The sequence below is a fragment of the Mirounga angustirostris genome, unplaced genomic scaffold, assembly GCF_029215605.1.
Source record: "Mirounga angustirostris isolate CCGP_5_RB_7025 unplaced genomic scaffold, mMirAng1.0.hap1 SCAF_4, whole genome shotgun sequence".
NCBI lineage: Eukaryota > Metazoa > Chordata > Mammalia > Carnivora > Phocidae > Mirounga > Mirounga angustirostris.
The window spans coordinates 172,074,509-172,081,516 of NW_026991712.1; the positions used below are offsets into that span (position 1 = coordinate 172,074,509).

The window sequence follows — 7,008 nt, forward strand, 5'->3', positions numbered from 1 at the left end:
CTGGCTCTGTCATCCTTCCCAACCTTATCTGGATTCCTCCTTCCCACACCCACCACCCCAGCCTTGGGGACAACTTCTGCTCCTCAAAGCTGCCCCGTACTCTCCCATGTCTGTGTCAGAGTTGGGCCATTCCTCCCAGAGAAATGCACCCTGTGCTCTCCTGCCCCTTCTCTCCAGGAATGGCCTTCTGTCAAGATCCCACATCCTCCCATGAAGCCCCATCTGATCCCCCCCCAAGTCAAAGTCATGTTCCGCTTGTTGGGGTGCCCTAGTCCTGGGTCTGCAGCTGAACCATAGCCTTGATTCCATCTTATCCTACAGCTGGCTATATGCAGATCCATCCCTCCTGTTCTGTGTAGGCTCTGGCAGGGCCGAGGACTTTATATTTCCCAGAGTACTCATGTTAAATAGATTTTTTAAATATGTTTGGTTTGCCAGATGAACTCATTGGCCTTATAGTTCCCTCTGCCCTTCTTTCCAGCTGTGGGCAGGACAGGGAGAAGCGGCCAGAGGGATATAGGATTAGAACTCTCCATCTCTAGTTCTCCTCTTATCTCTATGTCTCTTTGAGTGTCTACCCCATTCCCCCCTTACTGCAAACAGGCCTTCCCCTCAGAGTAGAGAACATGGTAGCCAACAGCTCAGGTGGAAAGACAGCTTCTTTCTAGAGTTCCATTCTAGAAGATTCTGATTGGCCAGCTTGGGTCACATGCCCATCCCCGTGGTCAGGTGGGCAAGTTTTGTTACCTCAGATAAGAGAATTGGGAGAGGGGCAGACAAAAACACAGGGTACTTCAAGGTATTGATGAACTTTATAAAGCTCAAAAAGTGAGAGCATTTTACTAATTGGTGAATTGGTCAGATTTTAGCAAACTAGTAAATAAGCATTTTTTAAAAATTTGGTCTTCATTTTTCACCATCCAACTTTGATTTAAGGTGAGATACGAGGAGTAAATTTTAAGTGTGTCTTACAAATATACCCAAATCACTGGTGGTAATAGACATTTCTGACACAGATCTTCCACATTTATCACAGAACTTCTTTATGATCTTGATGCTGAGTGACAGATAACACCAGCATCAGAGTCTTCTTTGTCACACTCAGAGACACATGGCATACAGTCAGAATCTATAAAGAACATTATTTTATCACTCCCGTAAATTTTTGATAAGGTAAGCTATTATGGTTTCCTGGTATTGCATTTATTTAGATACTTAAAGATCCAGAGAAGGAAATAATATCACAACTTACTTTTCTTTAGATTTTCTGACTTCAGAAAATTTTACTCTCGTACTTTATCCTTCCATTCCTTTTTCTTAATGTAAATTTTTATTCACAAGATTGCAAAACCATCATCAGTATCAAATTCCAGAACTTTTTAGTCACTTCTAAAAAAAACCCTGTACTCATAAGTAGTCACTCCCCACTCTCCCCACCCTTACCCCCCAGACTTTGACAACCACTAATCTACTTTCTGTCTTACAGGCTTGCCTATTCTGGACATTTCTTACAAATGGAATCATACAACATGTGGCCTTTTGTGTCTGGCTTCTTACTTAACATGTTCTCAGGGTTCATCCATGAATTCTTCATTCCTGTTTGTGGCTGAAAATACTCCATTGTATGACTATACCACATTTTGTTTATTCATTCACAACTGATGGATGGGGATGTTCCCACTTTTTGGTTATTATCTATAATGCTGCCATGAACATAATGTGCAGGTGTTTGTGTGGGCATATGTTTTCAATTCTCTTGGATACATATACCCAGGAGCAGAATTGTTAGGGCATGTGAAAACTCTATGTGTAACTTTTTGAGGAACTGCCCACAGTTTTCTAAAGCAGCTACACCATTCTACATTCATACCAGGAGTTCACAAACGGTCATTATCTTTTTTTATTTTAGCCATTTTAGTGGGTATGGAATATTATCTCATTGTGGTTGTGATTTACCTTTCCTTGATGACTAATGATGGTGAGCATCTTTTCATGCACTGATAGGCTATTTGTTTATCTTTTTCTGGAGAAATGTCTGTTCAGCTCTTTGATGGGTTGAATAATGTCCCCCCAGAATTCATGTCTACTTGGAACCTGTGTATGTGGCCTGTATGTGAAATAGGGTCTTTGCAGATGTAATTAGGGGGGACCCTGAATCCAATCTGTGTCTTTCTAAGAAGAGGAAAATTTGCACGCAAACACACAGAGAATGCTACACAGACAGATTGCAATGATGTCCTATAAGCCAAGGAGTGCCAAGGATTGCCAGCAACCACCAGAAGCTGGGAGAGGGGCATGGAACAGGTTCTCCCTCGGAGCCCCTAGTAGGAACAAACCCTGCTGACACCTTGATTTCAGACTTCTGGCCTCTAGAAGTGTGAAAGAATACATTTCTATTGTTTTAAGCCACCTACTTTGCGGTAATTTGTTCTATCCACCCTAGGAAGCTATCACCAGCTCCTTTGCCCATTTTTAAATTGGATTATTTGTCTTTTTATTCACGACTTCAACTTAGAGTCAGAGCATAATGCATGTGACTTAATTCCTTCCTTACAGTTATGTTTTTTAACAAGAGTCTGATTTATATCACTAACTTCAAAAACAAATTTTTGTATTTTGGTTTTAAAAGGACTGCATATGTGCATTTTTCTTTATGTTTATTCCCCTCCCCCCCCAACTTGTTCTCCTATTCTTGGAATGATTTTATGTATTTATTTTTCCTTGCAATGACTATAAACACATATTTGTTAGGAAAAGTCACACAACTTGTAAGGAAACATAAGGGAGAAGAGAGGATGCATGTGGCCGAGTGTCTTTGAGTAAATGCCTTACTCTGTTCTTGGCACTCATCCGTTCATTCATTTATACAACAAGCATCTATTGTGTGTCTTCTCAAAAGATGACAAAAGCATCCACTCTGCCCTTGAGCATGTATTCTGTGGGGGAAACCTGACCTATAAATGGATATTTTACCATCACTCACAGAATTAGTTACTTCTATAGGTTATTTGTGATCCCCTCCATCCCAATTCATCTGTGGAAATCCTACTGCCCAACATGATGGTATTAGGAGGTGGGGTCTTTGGGGTGATTAGGTCATGAGAGTAACGGCCTCAAGAATTGGATTAGTGTCTTTACAGAAGAGGCCCCGTGGAGCTATCTAGTCCCTTCCACTTGTGAGCCGATAGCAGAAAGATGGCCGACCGTCATGAACTAGGAAGCTAGTCCTCACCAGACACCAGTTGTGCCAGGACCTTGATCTTGGATTTCCAGCCTCCAGAACCATGAGAAATCAATGTCTGCTGTCGATAAGCACCCAGTCTATAGCATTTTGTTAAAACACCCTAAACAGGGTGCCTGGGTGGCTCAGTCGGTTGGGCCGCTGCCTTCAGCTCAGGTCTTGATCCCAGGGTCCTGGGATCGAGCCCCACATCGGGCTCCCGGCTTAGAGGGGAGTCTGCTTCTCCCTCTGACCCTCCTCCCTCTCATGCTCTCTGTCTCTCATTCTCTCTCTCGCAAATAAAATCTTAAAAAAAAAAAGTACCTTTTCAAAATGCACATAACAGGGGCACCTGGGTGGCTCAGTCGTTGAGCGTCTTCCTTCGGCTCAGGTCATGATCCTGGGGTCCTGGGATCGAGCCCCTCATCGGGCTCCCTGCTCGGCGGGAAGCCTGCTTCTCCCTCTCCCACTCCCCCTGCTTGTGTTCCCTCTCTCGCTGTGTCTCTCTGTGTCAAATAAATAAATAAAATCTTAAAAAAAAACACAACAACACCCTAAACAGAATAAAACAATTACTTTCCCTTTCCTAGGTTCCTTTACTAAAACTAATGCATCAAATTCAGCACTGAACAGCCTTCGAAAAAATAACAGACTATGGTTTTTTGGAGTAGTTTTAGGTTTACAGAAAAATGAGTAGAAAGTATCGTTTCCATATATCCCCTTACCACTTCCTGCTTCCCCTATAAACGCCTTTTAAAAATCTTATTACCTACTTGTCCACTCTAAAAAACAGATATAAACCAAAAGAAGATAAAGATTATCCATAATTCCCTTATTCAGACAGAACTATTAAAAATATTTCAATGTGGGGCACCTGGGTGGTGCAGTTAGGCATCCGACTCTTGGTTTTGGCTCAGGTGGTGATCTCAGGGTCATGAGATCGAGCCCCGTGTGGGGCTCCATGCTCAGGGCAGAGTCTGCTTGAGATTCTCTTTCCCTCTGCCCCTCCCCACCCCAACTTGCTCGCTCGCTCTCTCTCCCTCTAAAAATAAATAAATAAATCTAAAAAAAAAATTTCAACATATAGCCCTCCAATCTTTCCTATGTATGCAAACATGGCTTGTTTTTTAATAAGTGAAATACTCTGATACCTATTTTGTCATCTAAAGCTAGCTTTATTGTACTTTTCATGTTTTTCTCTTTATTATTGGAATCCTAATCTCTTAAGAAAAAAATTTTTTTAAAGGTTTGCCATCCTGTAGAAGGGCCTGAGCTATAAGCAAACCAGAATTATCTTAAGTTACCCATAACCAGGACCAAAGTACAAATGTCTTTTTTTCCTGGATAAGAATGTCCTCCAAACATCGACACCCTGTTGTTCTTTGCAGCTTTAGTATCAGCCTGACTCCATCAGCGGGTATTTCCTAGGTGGCGGACTCCCTGGAGCAACCAGGAAAATGCAGGGATTTATGGAATCTAAACAGGATGAAAGATAATCTCCCCAATTTGAGTCTTGTTTCAGGGAAAGCAAGATATTTCATCATTACATATTTCCTGATTATATTTTGGCTATAAAACAAAACAAAACAAAACAAAAAAGGAGTCAAGAAGTAAAAGATACAAACCAATCAACTAAAAGAACTTTCACTGGAGGCTGACTCTACAGATGTGGCTTTCCTGGCACCAGCTGAGGACAGGACCGGCCTCACAGGTTGACTGTTCAGAAAAAATGACCCATGTCAGTTATTTCTCAATAAAACTGGGGGAAAAATGACAAAAAAAAAAAAAAGAAGAAGAATAAATGACACAAGAAGTAAGGAAGCACTTGGCAAGCGTGGCTGGTCAGCGTAAAGATGCCCAAACTTGGCTCGACCCTCCGCGTCCCAGGCTTTCACCATAACGGAGTCAGTGAGCCCCGGGAGCTGTATAAATGCCACAGAAGCAGAGAATATGACTTGAACCACGCAGGCTGCCACAGGCAGGGTTCCCTCTGCTCTGTGATGAATTCAGTTCACCCTGTAGAGAGGGATAGAGAGAAGGATAAGATGCTCACCCACACAATCCTCTAACCTGCCCATCCTGGGAGCAGTCTCCAACTACAGTTCTGTGACCTCAACACCCTTGGGTGACCGGGTCATTTCCACCTAATCCTCTGGGTGCCTGATAAGTAAATCTCAGAACAAAAAGCAGCCAAGTCTTTGACATTGGGAGAAGGTGGAACAGCTAAATCAACGCCCAGGGGCTGCTTCTCGTTTGTAAAGGAGAAGAAATCTCCATTCCAGACTTTCCAACAGTTACCAGAAATTTCTAATGAATAGTCTAGGAAGTGACCAAAGGTATCAAGGAAATAAGTGATAGAAAATGAGTAAATTTGCCCCTAAAAGGCCTTTTATTCACAGGATTCACTCAGGCAACTTCCAAAAAATCATTTTTGGTCTGATTACCTCATTTGGGGCCAAGCGGCCTGGTAAAATCTTCTAGGACAGAAGACTGTATGATTTCCCATTAAAGATCTCAATTATTTGAAAACACATTGAAGAAAGATAGCACCAGGCCAAGAATGAACTTGATTACTTCTTTGAAACAAAAGGAAATGGTGAATCTAGCGTCGAACCACATGCAATGCTTATTAATTTGTAGCTCAGAGAAGAGTGATAGGTGTATTTTTCCCCTCCACATGGGAGTACATTTAATAAAGAATCTACATAACTTAGTTGGAGAAACCACTTATATATACACATCTAGCAACAGAACAGGTGGCACCTGGTATTTTTCTGAAATATTTATCCGAAAAGGCATAAACATCTCCAATAAAATCTGGATTTCACCTAAATAAGTCACAGCAAAATATTTTCTTCTAGAGCAATAAGAGAGAGAAATAACACACAATTTTAAACTAAATTTAAGGGCGCCTGGGTGGCTCAGATGGTTAAGCGTCTGTCTTCGGCTCAGGTCATGATCCCGGGGTCCTGGGATCAAGCCCCGCATCGGATCGGGCTCCCTGCTCAGTGGGAAGCCTACTTCTCCCTCTCCCACTCCCCCTGCTTGTGTTCCTTCTCTCGCTTTGTCTCTGTCAAATAAATAAATAAAAAATCTTAAAAAAAAATAAACTAAACTTAATGTAGAATCAGGGGAGGAAAGAGAATGAGATACCGATAGTTTGTTTGTTTTTTTTTTAATGTGACAATTTTATGCAGGAATTGCCAAAGTTTTAGTGTTTAATATTTAACAGCACGACTGACCAAGGTCCAAGATGTGGATTTACCATGTTCAAGAAACTGGTGGGGAGAATCACTCTACAGACTAACTGTATAGTACGTGGTGAGAAGAACCCACACTTTAGGGTAGAAAACCCGTCTACACACAGCAGTTGTTTCAGAAAGCCATTCGGTCTTCTCTCAGCTTGTAAAAATGGTGTTCTGGACTTTCGGGGGGAATTAGCCGCCTGCTTCAACCCTTTGGTGTGGCAGGGATCTTGTTTTCACCCTCCAGCTCTGTGTCATGAGGTCGGCAATGTTTTTCTCCAGGTCGTCAATGCGACTGCTCATGTCATCAATTCTTCCAATGATCCGGTTGGACATGGTCCGAAATTTTTCTTGCATCTGTTGGAGTGGCTGCACCACCGAGGCGAGATCCTGAGCGGTCTTGGGGTCAGTCTCGGCCATCTCCCCGGTTCTCAGCTTGGCTGGTATTGATAGTTTTTTAATGACTATAGAAAGGTTATATAAAGTCTAATAGTAAATCAGACTTCTCAGTTCACAGCACACCATCATCATCACAGCACTCAT

General features: G+C 42.1%; 1 pseudogene; it reads right to left on the reverse strand.

Annotated features, from left to right (window-relative positions):
- Positions 1-6,657: 6,657 nt before the first annotated feature.
- Positions 6,658-7,008, reverse strand: LOC129046405 (heat shock factor-binding protein 1-like; annotated as a pseudogene).